The sequence below is a fragment of the Capsicum annuum genome, chromosome 6, assembly GCF_002878395.1.
Source record: "Capsicum annuum cultivar UCD-10X-F1 chromosome 6, UCD10Xv1.1, whole genome shotgun sequence".
Taxonomy (NCBI): domain Eukaryota; kingdom Viridiplantae; phylum Streptophyta; class Magnoliopsida; order Solanales; family Solanaceae; genus Capsicum; species Capsicum annuum.
In genome coordinates this window covers 41,398,359-41,421,284 of record NC_061116.1, presented here as the reverse complement: position 1 = coordinate 41,421,284, position 22,926 = coordinate 41,398,359, and the positions used below count along the sequence as shown (strand labels likewise).

The 22,926-nt window shown below is 36.2% G+C and overlaps 1 long non-coding RNA gene across 1 annotated transcript; it reads right to left on the bottom strand.

Moving 5' to 3' along the window:
* Nucleotides 1-10,524: 10,524 nt before the first annotated feature.
* LOC124899246 lies at nucleotides 10,525-12,853 on the bottom strand. Its single transcript, XR_007056402.1, has 2 exons — nucleotides 12,719-12,853; nucleotides 10,525-11,053 (listed from the first exon to the last, which is right to left on the bottom strand). It is a non-coding gene; the product is annotated as an uncharacterized LOC124899246 (long non-coding RNA).
* Nucleotides 12,854-22,926: the final 10,073 nt, after the last annotated feature.

The following is a 22,926-nucleotide window of genomic DNA, read 5'->3' as shown; positions in this document are numbered from 1 at the left end:
GGATTAGGACGAATCCCTGCTGTGGATTTTCTAGATTATAACCAAAGATCTTATGGTTATTTCCCATGCCTAAAACCCTAAACCCTCTAACTATATATGGAATAGTAGACTTCTAAGTCTTTATTTTACAATACATAAACATCCTAAACACTCTAAAGACTCGTTGAAGCAAGATTGGTGAGTGGGATTTAAAGGTGTTCATCTTGTGGTAAGAAGGAAGAGTCAAGTTTGTTGGTTATTTAAGTTTTTTAAGGCATGTATATCTTCCCCTCTTTAAATAACTCTAAAACCAAATTTTTCACACTTGAATTAGTAAGTGTACATGGTGGCTTTGAATCAAATGAAAAGAGTTTCACTACCTATTAATGAATAATGATAATTCTTATTTATACTTATGTTGATACATGTTGTTGATGGTAGATTATATATGTGGATTCTTATTGTATGTTGTCTAACTTAAGGGTCTTAGGTAACCCTAGTCTTGATTATATCTATCATGTAAAGGACTTTGATATAAGTATGCACAAAAGGTGTTTGTGAAAATGTCTAAGTGGATTATCTAGTCAATTATTGATGATATGTTGAACTAGGGCAATGACCCAATGAGTATAAATGTTTAATAAATATTATGATATGAGTATGGTGAATCATGTAAGGGATGATGATAACCATGTTATGCTAAATGACTAATGGAGAGTTGAAGTCCCTTAATGTGGAGATGAACTTGAATAGTATATTAAACTAAAGTGTTGTATGAGGATGCTATTAAAATGTGAATGTCTTGTAAGGGTATTGAAGACCATAAAATGGAATCATGTGATAAATTGAATGTAGGAATTTCCCTATTGAGATGGTTGAGCAATAAAGGCTCCCATAATAACCATGAGGTCTTGTATAGTATTGAATTGGCTAAATTGCTAAAGTACCTAAATATTGTACTGAATGTGTATTGATGTATAGACAAGAGGGTAAAGTCCCAATTGTCACCTAATGATGGTTATGATGACTTGAGATCAAAGTCCCTTGCCTTATATGATGGCTTGAGGTCAAAGTCCCTTGCCTCATGATATGTCTTGGAGTTAAAGTGCCTTGCCTAATGAGAATGCAAGGTAAAGTTCATTGCTAAAAAAGAGCTCCTGAGGTTAAAATACCTTGCCTCATGAAGAGGCTTATGGTAAAGTCCAAATATGACAAGTGTCTAGTCCCTTGTCTAACACACGAGCATGAGGTTGGAGTCCCTCACCTAGATAAATGAGAATGGTTAAAGTCCTTTGTTTGAATAATAGTGTGTGTGGCTAAAGTCCTTAGCATAATGTATGTGTGTACATGGGTGAAGTCCCCAGTTCAAATTTAATGTGAATGTAGCTAAATTCCTTGGTTTACTAAGCATGGTAAATTGATTAGCGTGGGACGTGGTAGTCCTCCACTTTACATCTAAGGAATGAATGCTTGAGAATTTTGATGAACCTTGATATCTTGGTTGGTATATGTATATGTATGGATAAGTATATAAATGTGATAACATATAATATATTGATTTGTTGTTGATTGATGATGTTATATTATCACTTATCCTTGAGTTACATGCTAATGTTATAACCATTAACCATCTTTGAACGCTTTGTCCCCATGAGACTTAGGTGTCGAGGTATCTTATTCTTTTTCTGAGCAGTGATTAGATGATTAAGTGGTTCATGCATTGACTTAGAGGGGTGAGCTTCCTTACATCCGAAAGAGATTCATCTCTTAGTCCTTATCTTTAGGCTTACTCTCTTAAGACTTGGTTTGGCTATAGTTGGGGGCTTGTCCCAATATATACATTTATTGACTTAAGTTTTGTATAGAGGTATTGTGAACAACTGTGAACTTAGGCATAGTTATTATAATATATCTAATGTTGACTTATGATATTATTTTGCTATCTTTACTTATGAATTGGATTCCCTTTGACTCCTATGATATAATGAGGTGTTTAGGTCGGGTTATGAGGCAACTTCTGATATATGTATGCTTGAGGTGCCCATATGATGACCCAAAGTTCAGGTTGTATAAAGTTGGTATCAGATCCTAGGTTCGTGGTCAGTTGGGGGTTCATAATACTGTGTTAAGTAGAGTTTCTTTTATGGGTGTCAAGAACGCCGCACTTATAAAAGAAAGGCTATGAGATATTTTAGGAATGTTTCTCTTTCTTATGATTCAATCTCAAGATATTAAGTCTAAAGTCTTGGATTTTCTCTGATTCTATTTTCTATCTTTCAAATCATACGTCAAAGGAGATCTGAGACTCAGGCAGACACTACTGAGGATCCTATGGTAGAAGTACGTCCAACTTTTGGAGTTCATACTCGAGCTAGGGCTGTGGCATCTGGCCATCCTAGTGGGGTTCCACCAACCAACCTTGCTCATATGAGTGTTATTCCTTCTTAGTCTCCTCAAAGGGATGCTATTAATGCAGAGTTTTGTCACTCTATCAACCTCTTGACTCAATTGATAGCCCCTCAATTAAAGTTTAGTGCTACAACTACTATTTTTCTGAGGCCATAAGAATTGGCCAATTTATGAGGTTGAGCCCTCTTATGTTCTCCGGTACGAAGGTTGACTAAGATCCTCAAGGTTTTATCGATGAAGTGGAGAAGATTTTTTGAATAATGCATGCTTCAAAAATTGAGGGTGTTGAGCTTGCTTCCTACCAATTGAAAGATGCAAAGCACTAGTGGTATAAAGAATGGGAGTTGTCTAGGGGTATTGATACTAGTTCGGTTTCTTGGGTGGATTTCTCTGAGGATTTCCTTGACCGTTCGTTCCCTCAAGAGTTGAGGAAAGCAAAGGTGGAAGAGTTCGTGAACTTGAAGCAAGGGAGGATGTTCGTTCAAGAGTATGCCTTGAAATTCCTCCAATTATCAAGGTATGCTCCTCAGATGGTTTCTAGCTTGAGGGTTAAAATGTATAAGTTTATCTCGAGATTGCTCCATGAACTAGTTCTTGAGAGTAAAGTGGCCTTGTTGATGAGAACATGGATATTTCAAGATTGTTTGTGTGTATGCAACAAGTGGAAGATGAGAATAAAAAGCAATTTGACCTTAGTGAAAAGCAAGGAAGGAAGTTTAAGCCTTTTGTAGGTAGTGGCAAAAATAGTGCAAGTGTCCACAAAAGAAGTGGAGAGTTAGGGTTCATTCTCCTCAGCTAGAATACGCTCTCCTTACTCAAAGTTCTTGGGTATTCATAGATCTCAATTTAGTGATGGGTTTCGAGCATAAGGTGCCCAATTTCAGGCTAGTGGTGTTTAGTCTGCTCTACCCCGCCCTCGTTGTAGATTCTGTGGTCAGATTTATCATGGTGATATTGAGAAAGAGGGAGGAAAATTATTTTATTGTGGTTAGTTTGGCCACATGAAGTGTGAGTGCCCCATTCTAGTAGCCTCTTAAGCCAATAGGGACTCTATTGCTACTCCATCTACTCCCGCACTAAAGGGTGCTATATCTGTCTCAGTTTCTGTCACCAGTATTGGTCGAAACCGACTGTATGTACTTGCTATATGTTAGAATTTTGAGGTATCTCCCAGTGTTGTCACTCGTATGTTGAGACTTTTCTCCCGTGATGTGTATTTCCTTCTTGATCCAGGGTCTACCCTTTCTTATGTGGCCCCGTATGTGGCTGTGCATCTTATTTGTTGTCACACTAGTTTGTTGGTTCCTTTTTCAATTTTTACTCCGATCAGATACTCTATGGTTGCTAAAAGTGTCTAGGGGATGTGTGGTATCAGTTGGTGGTAGAGGTACTCTTGTTGATTTGATTAAGTTAGACATTTAATTTTGATATCATTTTAGAAATATATTGGTTTCACTCTTGCAATGCTTCTTTAGATTGTCAGACCCGTAGGGTCATGTTTAAATTTTCTATTTATCTGAACATTGTATGGGAAGGTGGTTTCTTAGTGCCTAAATAAAGGTTCATTTCATATCTCAAAGCCCAAAAGTTGATTTGAAAAGGGTGTTTATATCATTTAGTCTGAGTTAAGGATTCTAGCTCAAAAGAGCCTTCTCTAAAATCCATTTTTGTGGTTAATTAGTGTCCCAAAGTGTTTCTTGATGATCTTCTCGATGTTCCTCATAATATGGAAATTTATTTTGGGATTGATTTTGTCCCTGACAGTGGTCCGATCTCTATCCCTCCTTATAAATGCCTCTGGTAGAGTTGAAAGAACTAAAGGAGCATTTGAAATACCTCTTAACTAATGGTTTTATTTGGACTAGTGTGTCTCGTTGGGGTGCTCCCATGTTAACTGTGCACAAAAAGGATGGTTCTCTTTGTATGTGCATTGATTATCGTTGGTTAAATAAAGTGACCGTAAGGAACAAATATCCTTTTCCTAGAATCGATGATTTGTTTGACCAACTTCAGGATGAAAAATATTTCTCTAAGATTGATCTTAGATCGGGTTATCATTAACTTAAAATTAGGGTAGCGAATATCCCTAAGGAAGCCTTTAGAACCTGGTATTTTTGTCATTGTCTTCATTGATGGTATCTTAGTGTATTATAAGAGTGAGGCAGATCATGTAGATCACCTCCATGTCGTATTACAAACTATGAAGGATCATCACTTGTATGTTAAGTTCTCCAAGTGAGAGTTTTAGTTGTAAGTTATAGCTTTTCTTGGTCATGTCATCTATTATGAAGGGATCATAGTGGATCCCCAAATATTATGGTAGTTAAGAAGTGGCCTAGACCTATGGCTCCAATTGATATTCAGAGCTTCTTGGGTCTACAAGGTTATTATAGGAGGTTTGTGGAGAGTTTTTCCACTATAGCTTCCCCATTGACCAAATTGACCCAAAAGAAGGTCAAGTTCGTTTGGACCAATGCGTGTGAGGGTAGCTTTAAAAATTTAAAGATAATTGACTTCGACTCTGGTGATGACCTTACCTGAGGGTAGTGATGGTTTTGTGGTTTATTATGATGTTTCTCGTATCGTTCTTGGTTGTGAGTTGATACAACATGGCAGGGTGGTGGCCTACACTTTTAGGCAATTTAAAAAGTCCATGAAAATAAATACCCCGCCCATGACATAGAGTTATTAGCCGTGGTTTTTGCTTTGAAAATTTGGTGGCATTATCTTTATGGTGTTCATGTTGATATATTTCCAATCATAAGAGCCTTCAATTTATGTTTACCCAAAATAAGTTGAATCTCCAGCAAAGAAGGTGGCTTGAGCTATTGAAAATCTATGATATGAGTCTTCATTACCATCCCAGTTAGGTGAATGTAGTCACCGATGCTCTTAGTAGATTGTCTATGGGAAGTTTGGCCCATGCTGATGAGGATAAATGGGAATCGGTAAGGGATATTCACCATTTGGAGGATCTTAGAGTTTGACTTGTGGACTCCGAAGATGGTGGTGTATTTGTTCATCCGGTATCTCAATCATCTCTTATTATTGAGATAAATAAAAAGCAATTCTTGGATCCCAAATCGATGAAAATCAAGAGTATATGGGTCAACACAAGGTTGTGGACTTTGCAATTGGGTGTGATTGTATTTTGAGGTACCAAAGTAGGTAATGTATTCTCGATGTTGATGTATTGAGGGAAAGGGTCATGGCCGAGGCTCATGGAACCCGTTATGTTGTTCATCTCAGTTCCACCAAGACGTATCATGGCCTTAAAGAGTTCTACTTTTGGAATAATATGATATTACTAGACATGTGGCTAAGTGTATGGTGCGCCAATAAGTAGAGTTTGAGCACTTGAGGTCCGATGGCCTATACAAAGAGATTGTGTTGCCCGAGTAGAAGTGGGAGTTGATTAATATGGATTTTAGTATCGTCTTCCTAGATCTCGGAATCAATTTGATTTTATTTTGGTTATTGTTGATAGAATGACCAAGTCTGCTTATTTCTTGCCTGTGAGGACTAATTTCTCAACTGAACATTATGCTAAGGTTTTTCTTATGGAGATCGTGAAATTACACGGTTATCCAGTGTCTATTATCTTAGATCGTGGTCCTCCATTTTAATCCCACTTTTGGAAGTCATTCCAAATAGGTTTGGGAATTAAGGAGTGTCATAGTACAACTTTCCGCCTGCAAACGGATGGTCAAGAGGAGAGGATTATCCAAACTTTGGTGGATATGTTGCGAGCCTATGTAATCGATTATGGTGGTAGTTGGTATGACCACTTGCCTTTGATTAAGTTCGCCTATAATAATAGTTACCACTCTAGTATTGGCATGGCGACTTTTGAAGGATTCTATGGTAGGAGATGTTGATCTCCTATTGGATGTTTTGAAATCAGCAAGGGTAAGTTGCTTGGGCCCAAATTAGTTTCCCAAGCCTTAGAGAAAGTGAAGGTAATTCGTGATAGGTTGAAAACTGCTCAAAGTCGCCAAAAGTCCTAAGTGGATATAAGTCTTACAAAGTTAGAGTTTAATGTTGGCGATTGAGTGTTCTTGAAAGTATCTCCCATGAAGGGAGTAATGCGGTTTAGCAAAAAGGGGAATCTTTGTCCTCGCTATGTTGGTCCCTATTTGATTGTGAAGAGGTTCTCAATGTTTCCTATGAGTTGGAGTTTCCCTCTAGTATGAACTTCATTTACTCAGTTTTCATTGTATTTATTTTGCAGAAATATGTGGGTGATCCTTCCTTGACTGTTCCCTAGAAAGATATTGGTATCTTAGAATCTTTGTCTTATAAGGAGGTCCCAGTGAAGATCTTGGATTGGAAGGTTTGACAATTATGAACAAAAGAAGTGGCTTTGGTGAAGGTTCTATAGAGGAACAAAAAGTTTGAGGAAGCTACTTGGGAGGAGAAAGAGGACATAAAGTCCAAGTACCCACATTTGTTAACTATTCGGGAAGCTTCTGATGGAGGTATATGTTAATCTCCTTGCTTTTTATTATGTCTTTAATAGGTTAGGGATTATGGTCTCTAATGATTGAGATTGATCTGTGTCTTTGTTAGACAATGGATTAAAGTTCCCATTATATAAATTGATTAATGTCTTGTTAGACCATGGGTTCAAATCCCAAATGCTATGAAATGATATGTGCTTTGTTGTGATGGGTTTAAATCTCCAATACTTTGAATTTATTTATGTCCTTGACAGATGATGGGGTAAAGTCCCTAATGCTTTGAGATGCTCTATATATTTGATGAATGGATGGGTCGAAATCCCTAAGTTATGGAATGACCAATTATTGGATAAGTAATGGTTGAAGTCCCAAGACCAATAAAATGAAATGGTTGATTGATGATGGTCACAATATGTGTTTTATTATATCCTTGTTGGGTGCTTATTCTAACTTGTGTAATGGTTGGTTTGATACATGTCGATATGATAACTTGTGTTTACATTTTCTTTAACCTTTATTCACGGACAAATGATCCTAAATGGGGAGGATGAAACACCCGAGGATATGGCCTTGCAAAATTTTTGGTTTATTGGTAGTGATCATGATATATGTGTTGTGTTGCATCCTTGTAGTTTGTTGTTTCTAACTAGTGTAAAGGTTTCCTTGGTGTATGCTGAGGTGTTAAATTTTATCTATACTTACCTATAAAAGTGGCAAAGAATTGAGACACCTAGATCTTGGACCATTTGGAAAATAACAACCTTTCTATGTCTCTGGAGTTGATACGATTGGGGTTCTTGAGTCGTACCCTAGGTCACGACTCGTACCCCTATCCCCCATTCCCTTTCATATCCTAGATAGTATGTTTGGGTAATATACTATCCTCCTTACAACAGGGCCATCCCTTGGTTGTAACTATGCTTACCAGCCGTATACTACTCAACTGTATGGAGTGAAAACTTAACCTAGAGTGGACTATTTTGGTCACAGATAGATCTTATGATTTAAGGTTGATTTTACCCTTTGGTTTAAACTCAAAAGTGCCCTTTCGTACCCATACTAATGTGGTTGACCTATGAGGATCCTACGTTACGAGTTAAGGTACCACTCATACCCTAGGTCACGATTGCCAAGTGATCCGTAGGGGGGAGTCGTACCCCTGCACATATGGATTTACCATCTTTTAACCAAGGATCTTTTGGTTATTTCCCATGCCTAAAACCCTAAATACTATCACTATATAAGGCATATCATCCTTCTAAGTCTTCATTTTACAAGACTTAAATATCCTAAACACTCTTAAGGCTCTTGGAGCAAGATTGGAGGCTTGGGTTTGAAGGTGTTCATCTTGTGGTAAGAAGGAAGAGTCAAGTTTGTCGGTGATTCAAGTTGTTTAAGGAATGTATCTCTTTCCCTCCTTAAATAACTTTAAACCCATGTATTTCACACTTGAATTAGTAAGGGTACATAGTGGTTTTGAATCAAATGAAAAGAGTTTCACTACCTATTAATGAATAATGATGATTCTTGTTTATACTTGTGTTGATACATGTTATTGATGGTAGATTATATAGGTGGATTCTTGTTGTATTTTTTCTAACATGAGGGTCTTGATTAACACTAGTCTTGATGATATCTACCATGAAAAGGACCTTGATATAACTATGCACAAAAGGTGTTTGTGAAAATGTTTAAGTGAATTGTCTTGTCAATTATTGATGATGTGTTGAACTAGGGCAATGGCCCAATGAGTATGAATGTTTGATAAATGTTATAATATGAGTATGGTGAATCTTGTAAGGTGTGATGATAACCTTGTTGTACTAAATGACTAATGGGGAGTTGAAGTCCCTTAATGTGAAGATGAACTTGGATAGTGTATTAAACTAAAGTGTGCTATGAGGATGCTATTAAAATGTGAATGTCTTGTGAGGGTCTTGAGGACCATAAACAGGAATGGTGTGACGAATTAAATTTAGGTATTATCATATTGAGATAGTTAGGCAATGAAGGCTCCCATAATGACCATGAGGTCTTGTATAGTGTTGAATTCGCTAAATGGCTAAAGTCCCAAAATGTTGTATTGAATATGTGTCGATGCATAGACAAGAGGGTAGAGTCCCAATTGTTAACAAATGATGGTTGTGATGGCTTGAAGTCAAAGTCCCTTGCCTTATGTGATGGCTTGAAGTCAAAGTCCCTTGCCTTATGATATGCCTAATGAAATTACAAGGTAAAGTTGTTTCTAAAGAAGAGCTCTTGAGGTCATAGTACCTCGCCTCATGAAGAGGCTTGTGGTAAAGACCAAATATGACAAGTGGATTGAACCCCTTGTCTAAAACACGGTTATGAGGTTGGATTCCCTCGCCTAGATGAATGTCGATGGTTAATTTCCCTTGTTTGAATGATGGTTTGTGTGGCTAAAGTCCTTAGCATAATGAATATGTGCACATGGGTGAAGTCAACGGTCTAATGATAATGTGAATAAGTCTAAATTCCTTGATGTATTAAGCATGGTGAATCGATAATCATGGGAGGTAGTAGTGCTCCACTTTACGTCTAAGGAATGAATGCTTGAGAATATTGTTGAATATTGATATCTTGGTTGGTATATGGTATATGTATATGTATGGATAAGTGCATGAATATGATAAAATATGATATACTAATTTCATGTTGATTGATGTGTTATCTTATCACTATTCCTTGAGTTACATCCTAGTATTCCAAATGCTAACCGTCTCCGAACGCTACGTCCCCACATGACGTAGGCCTTAGAGCATCTTCTTCTTTTCCTGCACAGTGATTACACGTCAAACGGTTTGTGCACTGATTTGAAGGGGTGATCTTCCTTACATTCAAAAGACATTCATTTCTTATACCTTATCATTAGGATTAGTCTCTTGACACTTGGTATGGATATAGTCGGGGCCTTGTCCCGACATATACATTTATTGACTTTGGTTTTGTATAGAGGAATTATGAATAACTGTGAACTTGGCCATAGTTATTATAATGCATCTAATGTTGACATATGATATTATTCCGCGATCTTAACTTGTGAATTGGAGTCCCATTGACTCCTATGATATGATGAGGTGTTTAGGTTGGGTTACAGGGCAACCTACGGTACATGTGTTCTTGAGGTGCCTATATGACCTGGCCTGAAGTTTGGGCCATGTCATTTAAGGTCTTTGAGGCTAGTTTTTTAAGAAACCCTCAAATATGTCACTCACTAACCCTTTCGAGTACCTAACGAGGGTGTTAAATAAAGCCACCCAAAACCTCAATTGGGTATCCTAATTTCTAGGATGATACCCAAGGTATAATCACCCTTATGTCTAAGATAGCAAAAAATAGGCAAGGTATTACAATAAATTGTCTACTATTGTGGTTACCACATCCCTCTTTCAAGGATGAGGTGGCTTCCTAAAGTTCAGCCAAAACTCTCTTTCAAGGATGGTTAGAGCTTGAGATTTTCATCCATCAAACCCATTTGGGTATTTGGGGCTTTCACCCACATCCTATTTACTAAAGCAATAGTAGAAACCACATCACAAACTAGTAAATGCACAAACAAATCAAATTCCACTTATGTTTACATCCTAATCTAACATAATCCCAAGAGGTAGATCTAGCACATCATAAGAATAATGAAAACAAATACACCAAGATGTCCACCAAAGTTATTCATAAAAAAATAAATAGAGGACAAACCACACTTTAGACTCAAGTGAATCTTTAATAGACAAAATCAAATTTACACTTTAAAGCTCCTCTAATTTAATCTTGTCTCAAATTAGTGTAAATTTACATTCCAAGCTCCAAGAAATTACAAAAACCCTATACTTAGGATGGAAAGTAGGGTTGTGGTATAATTTCTCTAGAATGAATGGGTTTTGTGCCTTAAATAGGATTTTGGGTCGGCTAGTAAAAATGACATTTCTGCCCTTAGGCCATTTTCTACTCTCACGTGATCGATAAAGATTGATCATGATCGCCCTTTTGGAAATCACGGTTAGTCCATCACGATCGCAGTTGTTTGACTAGCTTGACTGGGCGCGATCGCAGGATGAAGCCCGTGATCGCGATGCCGGAGGGCCAGATCCTGATCCAGCTTTAGCTTATCCAGCTCTTGCACTTTAATTTCCTTTTTGATCCTTTTTAGCTCAAGCTTGCTTCTTTTCTTCTCGGCTCTTGTATACCTATAAAATATAGGAATTAGTATATTTAATTCCAAATGTGTCTCACTTTTACATTCAAATCATAGTAGTGTGTACGAATGTTGAGTGTAAATGAGTGGTAATTCACCACTCATCAGTCGCTAAAGACAAAGCAACAGGTTAGTTGCACCAACAACTTAGCTAAAAATTGAAACTTGAAGATGTATCCTCAGAATTCGTTTGAAATTTTGTGAAGGAAAATAAAATATGCTACTACACCAAACTTGGCATTTCGGACTCAATGGCGACATCAAATTTTTTAAAAGAGGTTGTTTTCAGGAAATTGACCTCCAGGATCCAATTTCACCATTTTCAAATCAAGAGTCAAAATGAGATCCAAGAGCCACAAAATCAAACCAATGTTTGTAGAACAATAAATGTTAACCGAAGTCATCTGTAAGACCTTTTTAACCTCTAAAATTGCATTGAAAACTATGTCAACCATTTCCATACCCCAAAACTATCCTGTAGCAACCATGGTAAGAGGTAAAATGGTGAAAAATACATATAAAAAATTCAAAGAATCAAGTCCTTATAGATATTCACCTATAATTCTTAAATTTATATGCAGAGATATTTTATAATATGTTGTAAAGAATATCACTATGGATGACTATTAATTCTAAGGTGTAACTCCATCATTATGTGCAGTAAATATCCATACCACTATTACCTCTCCCACACTCTCATGATCTTTATCACATTCTCAAGTATTAATGTCATGTTTAAAGTAACCTTACAATTACCCTCTTGTAACAGGTTTATATTAGATAATGGAAGATACACCTGGAATACTCGTAAACTAGGAAAATACTTGAAAAAATGGGAAAGATTTATATTCTCCTCTCTTGCCTTCCTTATTTTCTTGTCTACTTCTTTGGTATTGCTACTATTTTAAATTAATTTTAAAATGTTATCATCATGAAATTCTAACCAATTTATGATTTTAAGATTGTGTTTATCTTTCTCTATGTTGTTGAAATTGTGTTGATTTTATGTTCGAAAAGTTATACTATCATGCCTCTTCTCTCTCTCTCTCTCTCTCTCTCTCTCTCTCTCTCTCTCTCTATCTATATATATATATATATATATATATATATATATATATATATATATCAAATAATGTTTAAGTGAATATGGGCTGAAAGATTTATTTTTTGAATTGAGATAATTTATGTGATGTAATTATTATTTCAACTTTGGAATTGTAGCAAGTCTCTAAAAGAAACTTTTTAAGTTTCAAGAAAACAAACTTATTATTATTTTGTGCTATAAATTATTGAAAACTTTTATATCTTCATATTACTACGATTAAAATGAATTATAAATATTTATGTGAAAAACTACTTGTTTCCCTCGTGTTTATTGGTATAAATATGGGCATGGTGATGGATTCATATGCGATAGTAAACAAAAATTTTATATGAAATATATATCTTGGCATGACCCATTGACCATCTCAATTCAAATATGATGCAAAATTAATTGAGAATTCATGTGCTTATACATTAAAGAAATAAAAGGTTCTTCAAGAAGTTTTCTATGTTACTTGTTCTCACGATAAAATATTATACTGGCTAAGCTTGGAATTGTATCCCTAAATTTTTTGAAACATATAACAATGTGAATATGGGATCGTTCACCTACCATGCGGATTGTTTACCATGAAATGAGATGCATCCATCATTGATCACATGCATTTTGCTATAAATTTATAATTTGATTTTTGCAAGGTTATTTGCTCAGATTGTTCAAGTAAAAGCATGGTTCCAAACTATAAAAGTTGATAATACTAGTTAGTTTAGGAGAAATTATGTGGCTCCAATTATAGTTGAACCATTGGTTAGGAAAATAAATCTCTCGAAAGAAATTTTCATATGACACGTGTTTACTTAATATGTAGCAACACCAAGACAATAAAGATTTTCTATATTGTTATTTTAGGATATCAAATAAATTCATCTAAAAATTTGAATGTGCAGCATATGGTTTAATTGTTCCACCATGCACAAAGGTGAATCCCTAAATAAGGTTGGATGATTGTAAGTGTCAGATTTCCTAACATTAGGTGGACATATGATTAATAGCTGAAATATATGGAATAAATTATTTAGATCCTCATAAAAAATAAACTTGAAGTTCAAGAGATAATTCATGATTTGCAAAATGTTGCAAGTTCATTGCCAGATGCATTTGTGGATCTTATTTCTACAATTCAGTTGTAAATTCTCCAACAAAAAACCTTTGAAGGAAAGAGTCTATGGCATGCTTGAAATGTGAAATACCAACGATAACGCTCAACTTACACGCCAATTAAGTGCAAGGCAGTCGTCATTAATATATTTACCCAACTTTGGAGTCAGATTCGAATCCATGAGGAACAATGTGAGTGGCGATCAAATTAAGTTGAAATGATAGATACAAGTTAAATTCAAATAAATGTTACAAAAAGATAAAATGGGGGAGGTGAGTTCCTTCACTAATGTCTCTTTTTGGAATTTTCTAGTGTAAATTAGGGGCTACAAATAATTAAAGTTTTAGCAATCAAGAACGGATATTGGGATTATTCGTTACTAAGGGAGTGACATGTGGGAGCTAATTATCAACATCACTTCAATAATTTAACTATGGGTAGGCTTGGTTATAGGTTTTGATGTTATGTTAGCCTTTCAACAAAACACCAAACTTTCACCCATTGATTCTTTCGAATACCTAATGGTGTGTTCAACAATTAGCAACCACAACCTCAATCAAGGCATACCTATTTCTAGGATGACACCCATGGCATAGTCAACCTCACTTTCACCCTTATTTCTAAGATAGTAAGAATTTAGAAAACTACACACATAATTTTCTATCATTGCTTTGGTCTCCAAATACCTCTTACGAGAATGATATAGATTCCTTATATTCAAGTAAAACCCTTCTTTCAATCATAGCTTTGGGTTTTCTAGAGCTTGGAGCTTTCACCCATAAAACCCATATGAGTATTTGGAGCTTTCACCCATCAAATCCCAACAAAACTATCATAGCAATAATACAACCCATAAACATGAACTACCAAATAGATGCTAACAATAACAACCCACACACATGTAAACCCATATTGACACATAACCCCAAGAGAGATATTTAGAAATACATAAGATAAACAAGCATAGTTATGCCCATAATCTCCATTAAATAAAAGTTGTAGAAGATCTAAGCAAACGTTACTTCAAACTTGGCTCTCCTACAATATCAACAATAGAAGTGAGCAAATCTTCCACTTAGAAAGTCTTCAATGTATTCTTCACCTAAAATTTATACAATATTTTCTTCTCCAAAAAGTTAAGGCTATAAAGTCTCAAGTCAAAACCTAAAACAATTTGGGAAAGAAGGAATGTGATGGAATTAATCCCCAAATAAGGGTTTGACTCTTTTTGTTCAAATTGGGATCTGCACATGAAATTATAGTTTTGCCCTTGGGCTGAACAATTTCGCCGAGTCGCGATCGCACAAGTCTAGCTGCGACCGCAATTAACTTCCACGATCGTAATTATTTGACCATCTTGACTGACCACCACCACGGTCAATGTACCGCAACCGCGATAACTGAGGCTATTTCACTGCAGGTCTTGATCTGCACTTTTTCTGCTACCCTTTGATCCTTTCAAGCTCTTCTTTGTCTTTTCAACTCCCATACCTACAAAGAGTGGATATTAGTGCATTAAACCACAATTATGTCTCATCTACTCATTCAAAATAAGGTAATGTTCATTAATAATAAGTGCAGGTGAGTGGTAAAATCACCACTCATCAACACCCCCAACTTAAAGCATTTTCTTGTCCTCAAGCAACACTACCTTTTACTATTAGACAATCATTTACGCAAAAATTTCATGCCTTAAGGGTCAAAGCAACTTCAACTTGAATTGGAACCACAAATAGCTTATCGCACATGTGCTAGACTTATTTCAAAGTGCCCCACATTATAAAATGAAATACTCAAAGAATTGTATAAGTCCTTACAGAGAAATCAAACAACAAAGACCAATACTCTAGAATTGGCTCATCTTTGACTAGAACTAACCCATACTCCATTTGCCTCATTATTTGGGAGGTGAGGAAGGTCACAGACCTCAATTTGTTTACATTCTATCCTCATAAGAAAGAGAATTTCTACACATCACACTACCGAATAGGCAATAAGGAAATTTAAGTGTAAGAACTCTCCCCTCACAAAAGAAATTCTAATGCAACGAGTGTCATGACATAGACTTGCCCCTATTTTCAATCACCACTACAAAGAAGGTAAATGGCTTAAGATCACAAAGGACTTTCTAAGCTTGTAACATAGGTTCATGTTAGTGTAGGATATTATTTAGGGAACTTGGTTACACCCTACCTTGAACATCTACACCACACATTTCAATCCTCCTCTTTCGACTAATGACCACTTTTATTTATTTTCTCTCTTTTTTTATGCCTACTTTTTGTTTACTTTGTTCATCATTTTTCTTTCATTTTATTTTCTTGTAATTTCTATGCAAAACATTCCTTTGTTGGACTTCTTTCTATTTAATTCTTTTCCTTTTAAAGCTTAGGAACATTAGGCATTTCACTTACAAATTCATGGCCCCAAACTTACTTCTACCACTCTTTACCACCCCCAACTTAGGCTCTTGGCCTCAAGTTTCATTTTCAATTTCAAGGAAGGTAGTCTTTAAAAGAGAGATAAAAAGAATGGTTCACGACTTATAACGTGTTTGCCAACAAAAGGTAAAAAGGCTCAAAGTGTGTACTAGGGATTACAATTATACACGGGTAAGGTTTTTAGGCTAGAGTGGGTTCCAAAATCATAAAGAGGGCCTAATATCATATCTCCAACCAAATATAATCAAAATTAGCTTTGAAAGACTAACGGGGTAAGTTCTAGGAAATACAAGTATACAAGGGATGAATGTAATATTCTCACCACACATGGCATGCAAAATTCCTTAAGGGAGCTCAAATGTCCCTCCTAATGGAAACAATCATGGAGTGTCTATTTCTTATCTACAAGTCAAAATCTATGAATCCACAAAAAGTGAAAAAGTTTTGTTGCACATTGCTCACGTCTATGCCCTTGATTTTTCAAAAATTGTGGAGACGGAGGGGGTTTCTTAATTTGCAATAGCACCACGCCTAAATTTCTAAGCTACGGCTATAATCAAAGCCTTAGTCTCACATCTTGGCTCGAAACGAGCAGACCTATCATATATGGCTACTCAGACTTTACCATAAGTGTAAACAAAATGATCACAATTTACAAAATAGAATGCTACAGGTACTCAGACTTTCTTTGCATTTTCCGACATTTATGCTATGGGTACTCAAAATTCCCCTGCATTGATGCCTCAAACCCAAATACCTCATTTTACCCTTAAGACTGTAATCGTTCAATCTATCATCGGGTAAAGCTAGTCATACATCAACAAGATCAAAATAAAAGTGAAGCATGATAATCCACAAAAAAAATAATATCCAAAGCATTATCCCAAAATAATAACATAAAATAAATAGTGTCTAGCATTAGGTTATCAAAACACAATGATTCCAGGGGTAAGCCCCAACTAGATAAAATATAGTGTCCCCACTACATGTACACTAAAGAAAGAGTAAGAAGTGTCTCCTTGAATCTGCCTCAAAGTTGCTCTCTCTATCTAACTCTATGCTAGCACCACCAGTCTCTTCAACCGACTAATTAGCAGGGGCCTCATCTTCACTATCTAGCTTTGAAGAATGTAATTTCTCATTTGGCTTGACCACCTTAAAGATTCCTTTTACTCTATTCTACAACTTCTTAAAGAACTTATATCTGTTCTTTTATCTTTGAACCATCTTCTCATGTGATTGCTTGAGGTCTATGTATGCTCCTGCTAAGGCTGAGTAAGCAATCTCTAGGCTGGTAATGGGGTTCCCTATTTTGCTGCTTCTTAATACACTTCTCATAGTCAGATTGCATTACTTATGAATAACAGGTTGTAGAGGGTTTTTTCGGACCCTGAGTTAATCTGGACATAAACTCTCTGACCACCCTCATTTGATCTAAAAGATCATCAAAGGGATTATCTGATAGGGGTCCGTATGCTGTTAGGTCCTGCTAGGATGATTTGTCTGAATCTATCTTTCTTTTATTGCTCTGACCTGGGGCACCCTCGACTATGAATTTGAGTGGACATATAATGGAGCCCAGATGCAGCCAAGTATCTACAGCATACTTCTCTACTTCTACTCTCTTATAAAGTTCAGTGATAAGGGAAGGGAAAAGTAGGTGCATACCTCAAAAGGTGTAGTCAAAAATCCATTCTAATAAGATAATCTCTCCCACATAAGAGGGATGCCAAACAAGATGTAAGTCACCATTCGAGCTCTCAAGTCTGTGATGATGGTCATATGGGTGCAAGGTAATACTCGATTGCTTATAATGTTTAACCAAAGTTTGGCCTTTGCTATAAAGTCCTTCATTAAAATGTATTTCTTGGTGATGGACCAAGGAACTTCTTTACCAGGGAATAAAATGTTGGCCATCTAGGCCCCAGGCTCACATGTCATCGCGTGAAACTGCCCCATATAGATATTAGGGATCCTATACACTACATTTTCCTGCTCTACTCTGACGTTTACCTGGTTACCTCTAATTGTCATCATGGGGTTTGTGAGAGAGACTATGTTGAGGTTTGCGTACAACTCACGTACCCAAATCTCGTTGGCCTCGTAGGGTTCTAGGGCAAAATATATCCACTTGGTTGCAATAAGTCTGGTATGAAATTTTGGGAGCTTCTCTTCCACCTTTTCTAGGTTGATGCCCCTCTCAAGGAATAGCTTAGTCCTGTGGAAGTATAATACCCCGTACTTCAACCTAGCTTAAATTTATCCGAAGATATTAAAGACATGCTTTAAAGATAAATACACTTTTATATATCTAGACTTTTCAAGATTTTCACTTTTTATTGTGTGGGAAATTGAATAAGCTTTCCATCAAAACCAAATTTGTCTAAATCTGATAACCGAGTAAGAAGTTATGGTGATTTAAAGTTTCAATCGTAAAACACCATCATTTCAGCTAGTGGCACGTCGCGCCATAAGACAAAATGACATTTTTCAATTTCTAGTAAGACTCCATGATTACACCACATCGCAGAGGGCTCCTAAATCCCAATTGTCCTTTTTCCAGTAAACCTTCGCGATATCTCCGCGTCGCGCCAAACTTCCAGGTCACAAACAAAATGGCAACGTGATAGCTCCACATTGCGCCATCTCCCAATACCCAGTTGTCCCCTGCTAAATTGGGAAATTTTGAGAAAAAATAAATATTTTTGTCCATGGATAAATTGGTCTATTCCCAAGGTTTTAACACATCCAGGTGTGCAATTTATTCCCTAAAAATGTTTCAAATCATTATTTACTCACTTTTTCCCCAAATCAAGAACATTCTCTCAAGAAACAAAACCCTAACTTTCAAGAAATCAAAGAAAATTTTGAGAATATCTCCAAGAACTTCAAGAAACTTACAATCAAGGTATGTCAAGTGTTGATTCATAGGTCCCTTTCACCCATGAAGCTCAAGAATCTCTTTTTCAAAGTTCAAGCATATGGATTTTTATGAATCCCATGGTGGGTTTGCTTTTGTTCATGTCGATAATGATCAATTAAATTCTAATCCATGTTTGGTGATAATTTTATGTGGAATCAGTTATTATATGAGTAGATTCATGTGAACCCATGATTAAACCCTTGAATTGTGAAATTAGAATTGAATCATGATGTTTACTTGTAGTTCAATGTTGTCTACATATAATATGATCATTATGTGCTTGATGAATTGCCTATGTGAACTAATAAAAGAAGAAACCATGCCATTATTAGTTTACATACAAGTGTTTGATAAATTGTCAATTAGAATGGATTAATGCCACGATATAGTATGCAATTACGTATTCCCCATTCATGTACAAATGATACAGCCCAAGTGTTAGTTGAAATATCTTAATAAATTAATCATGAGTATATAGCCATTGTTGGGCTTTTAGGCTTGTGTCATGATTTACATATTATGCTATCAAGTCTTGAGAGTATCTAATACCCGAAAATTTAGCTGTGTGCCTAAAGCCAGTGTCATGTTTTCACAATATCCTCAGTCAAGCCATATTCAGTGGAATTCAGTCAGTCATGTGACTCAGGAAAACTCAGTAAACTCAGTAATCCTAGTAATATTAGAGAGCTCAGCACTTCATTAATCTCAGTAGTATTCCATCAGTCAACGAAACTCAATGAACACGGTCTAGTTCAGTTTAGTTAATCATGTTTAGTGTCTATTTAGATAGAAGTAGGATTTAGCACCGAGTTAATCCAAGGATGAGGATACACACTGACAATTGAGGGTGTGATCCTTAGAAGCAATACTGGCATTCCAGAAGTATGTACCCAGCATAGGTCGAGACATCAACACTGACAGATGAGGGTTGGTGAGGTGGATAAACGCTGTCAGATAAGGGTCCCACTGTTCTCTTTTGGGGACACTGTCAGATGACGGTCACCCACAGCTTATATTTACTAGTAGTGCGGTATTGACACCCTTTCAATTGGGGTTACATATTGGACCCCAACCTAGATATATTGATTTATTTTGGGCATGTCAGTTAGATGACTACTTCCCAAAGTTCAGTTTTAGTCTCAGTCTTAGTAATAGAACTCAGATAGTTCTTCAGAATTTCAGGACTGTTAGGTACAGTCAACTCAGAATAGTATAAAACTCAGTTAGTTCTATCAGAACCTAGACTGTCAGATACAGTTGCTCAATACTAGTTATATTAGTTATCAGTGACTTATATTATTAGTAATTAGACTCAGTAGTCAGTACCATCACGAGTTCAGTCACAGTCACTTATTCGTGCATGTATTCTCACGTTCATGTTATTCAGTCAGTTGGTATTGTTTATGCATTTTAACCCTTTACATTTAGCCTACCTCACTTGCATACCAGTACATTCAAACATACTAACGCATTTGTGCTATGGTATTTTATACCATAGGTTCTGAAGCACAAGCTCCAGAGCATCGATAGCATTCCAATTTCAGCAGTCAGAGTTAGCAGTGAGTCCTCATCCTTCGAGGACATAATCATTACTTTATTTCTTCATTACTTAGTTTATTTCAATAGTTGGAGTTAGTTGAGAACATGTCTCATCAACTCCTTATCCAGATAGTTTAGAGGCTTTCAAACTACAGTGTTTTCAAACTAGATATTTTGAGACATTGTTTCAGTTTTCGTATTGTTGTACCACATGATGTGTGAGCATATGCTAATATATTTAAGGCTTTTAACTCTAAATAATTGCATGGTCTTGAGAAACTTTAGTTATTTTTGATTAGTTTATGTTTGATTTTGTAGTTTAAGCTGATATGATGGAGAACCAACAATAATGAAAGCAAAAAGGTTGAAATTTAAAGAAATTTGAAGACAAGTGTGGCTGATGACATTTATGGTAAGTCGTCAGCCCTGTGATAAGCTACTAGGTTGGTCGTCATCAGTAGATAAAGAATTGGCCTAAAGTGAAAATTGTGATGACATTTTGTAATAAGCCATCAAGGGTCTGATAAGTCGTCAGGAATGCCATCAACCTTAAACAGGAGATGAATTTTAGCTGGAAGAGTTGACGATATTTTGTGATAGACCATCATGATGGTGATAAGGTGTTAAGGATACCACCAGTCTTAGATAGAAAGAGCCAATAGTGAAGAGGAGCTAACAACATCCATGATAAGTCTTCAGACTCCTGATAAGCTATCACGGACGTCGTCGTCGATTCCGAGGGAAAGCTGTAACCTTGATTTTGTTTCCATAATTAGGGTAAACTATTTAAAGCTTTGTTTTAGGGTTTTATAGGGAGATTTTTTTCAAACATTATTCAACACTTTGAGTTTTTGACAACATACTCTGATATTTTCTTTGTCTACTCCTAGACTTTAACAACACAACTATTTCGAGAGATTATTATCAGTATTTTTGGGATTTTCCTTTGTCATCTAATCTATGATTCACTAGTTATTATTCATCTCTGTAAGTTTATCTTTCAAATCATGAATTTAATTATGTGTTTCGTTCATTGCATTATGAGTGGCTAAACTCTCTTAACCTGAATTATGGGATCTAGGGTTAGGTCTTGATGAGGTGCTAAGTATTCAAGATTCAATAGGTGGTAGGATCTCTTGATAATTATGAAGTTTTAATTGACGTCTGTTGGTTGCAAACAGTAGACACACCTACTTTTATATGCTTGAGAAAGAAATTAAATACAGTAGGAAGTGAATTATTAACAAGGACTCGAAAATACTTCATTTAATAATCAGTGTTGTAAAAAGGTTGGTTAACCTGAGGTAAAATTTGGATAGTAAATAAAAATTCCCTAAGTCCAAGAGGATTAGGGATTTAAACACTTAAGTAGGTCGAGAGACATTTAAGTATAATATCGATAAAGATAGCTTGTTATCCTACCCACAATGAGAATCTTGAACCACTTTTAGCATCTATCATGTACCAAAAGCCCTAGTGAACATAATTTTGGTTATTTCATAAACTCTTGATCTACAAACATTGAAAGTAAAGTGACAAACAGCAACTTGTTAAACCTAAACTTCCTATTTCAGGAAATATTAAACTATCAGTGGATTAAATCGCAAATAACTTGAGTTCACACCATATTCCCTGTGGGATTCGACACCAACCTAGTTGGGTTTTACATTGACAACAATCGCTTACACCCATTCAAGAGTGTAATTTGAGTGTTATCAAAAATGGCATCATTTTCGGGGAATACAATTGTAAGCTGAAATTTGTATGCGCTAATTGACTGATAGTTAAGTTTCCTAGATTTATGTTTATATGTTGTTTTTGTTTATTTGTAGGATTTTATAGTGTACGCCAAGTACCAAAAGTTCTGGACAAACATTATTTATTATCACTAAATCCGAAACCTTAACGAATAGGAAGAATGGCAGAACAGCAAGAGGCTAACAGACTGGCAGCCGTAGCTAAAGCTAAGGTAAATGTACAAAATATTGGGAAACATGCACGACATCCAAACCCTGAGGATAAAGATTTGGGGTACGAGGAGTTATTGAACCCTAGTAACCCAAGGCATGCAAAGCAGATAGCTTCACAAGTGCCACGTAATATTAGCCAAAACTGTCATTCCAAAGAAGACAAGAGAACCAGCCGGTCCAGTATGATCTGAATGATAATGATGATGGCATGGACAGGGCAGGTGCAACGGGTGCAATCATTCCTCCACCGTTAGTACCTGGAGCCAAATTTAATATTACGAGCACTATGATCCAACTTCTTAATCTGAAGGGGTTGTTTGGAGGCCTTCCTAGGGGTTACCCTAACCTATATCTGGTGAATTTTTTCACCATTTGCAAATATTTTGATAACCCAGGAGTGGGCAAAAATGCTATCTGTTTGAGGTTGTTCCCATTGTCTCTTTCTAGAGAGGCAACATTATGGCTGAATAAGTTTACGCCTGATTCCATCACCCACTGGAGGGAATTGAAAGAAGTGTTCCTAGAATAATTTTTCCACCCTCTAGGAGGTTACAGTTGAGAGACGAGATCAGCAACTTTAGATAGCTCCCTACTGAAGCTTTGCGTGAGACATGGGACAGATTTAAGAAGAAGATGACACAGTGTTCAAACCACAATATGATAGACCTAGACTTGATGAAGACTTTTTACAGATCCCTAAACTCTGTAAAAAAAAGCGATTGTAGATAATATTGCTGGTGGTTCGTTTATTGATCTATCTTTTCATGATGCCTCAGATATGCTGAATA